The sequence below is a fragment of the Chaetura pelagica genome, unplaced genomic scaffold, assembly GCF_000747805.2.
Source record: "Chaetura pelagica isolate M959 unplaced genomic scaffold, ChaPel_1.0 scaffold125, whole genome shotgun sequence".
NCBI classification, from domain to species: domain Eukaryota; kingdom Metazoa; phylum Chordata; class Aves; order Apodiformes; family Apodidae; genus Chaetura; species Chaetura pelagica.
Genome location: NW_009953392.1, coordinates 336,262 through 337,450, shown reverse-complemented (window position 1 = coordinate 337,450; position 1,189 = coordinate 336,262).

Here is a 1,189-nt window from a genome sequence, read left to right as displayed (position 1 = left end):
GCGGCTCTCCCAGTCTCTTGAGTGGTTTTAGCTGAGTTAAAGAGTGACCAGTCTGTAAACATCACTGGGGCAGGGAAGCTCAACTCGAAGAACACGCCAGTCAACACCAAGCTTCAGTTGTGGTGGGGTTGTATTTTGTTGTTGTTGTTGTATTTGTTGGTTGTTTTTTTTAAGTTTTCTTCTTTATTTTTTCCTTCTTTTTTTCTTCTTCTTTTTTTCTTCTTCTTTTTTCTTCTTTTTTTTTTTGTGTGTGTTTTTTGGTTGTATTTGCTGTATTTGTTGGTTGATTTTTTGAAGTTTTCTTCTTTGTATTTCCTTCTTTTTTTCTTCTTATTTTTTTTCTTTTTTTCTTCTTATTTTTTTTTTTCCTTTCGTGTTGTTTTTTGTGTGTGTTGGTTTTTTTTCCTCTCCTTTTTTGTTGTTGTTCTTCGTTGTAAACACTTGAAAGACAAGAGCCCTGCAGCTCAGCAAGGGGTGTGGGGGGGTGGGCAGTGACCCCTCTCCCAGCGTGGGGGGCAGAGTCCCCGTTCTCCCCCTACTTGGTGGGGAGGAGCAGGGAGGGAAGGAGGGTGAAGATCTCCAAAAGGGAGATGGGAAAGGGGAGAAAAAAATTTCCCATTTCAGTCAGTGCAAAAAAAACCAGAGCAGAGCCCCCAGGGCGAGTCTGGGTGGGTGGGGAGGGTTGTTTTTCTTTTTTGGGGGGGTTTGCCGGTGAGAAATGCCACGTGCTCCGTTTGGCTGTCCCCCCGGCAGCTTTCCCCTTCGTTTTTTTGGGGTGAAAGGCCAAACATCATGGCAAGGTTTAGGATTTTTTTTTTTGTTGGCCGATGGTGTCCTCCAGGGCTCCCCCTGGTTGAAGCAGAAACTCTCCTGAGGACCAGCAGCTTGTGGAGGGGAGAGAGAGGAGCAGCTCCTTCCACTGTCTTCTCCTGGATGATGCTTCTTCTTTTATGTTTGAAATGAAACAAAACAAAACAACAAACCCAAACAAACAAACAAACAAAAAAAAGGAACCAAAAAAACAAGAAAACCGATTAAAAAAAAAAAATTCAGAATTAAAAAAAAAATAAATAAGAAATTTGCCGTTGTCCCAAGTAGATTCAAGTTTCTGGGTTTTATTTTTTGGGGTTTTTTTTTTTTGTCTTCTTGAGGAATTTAAAGTCAGCCCAAACCTCCAGGTGGGGCGGGG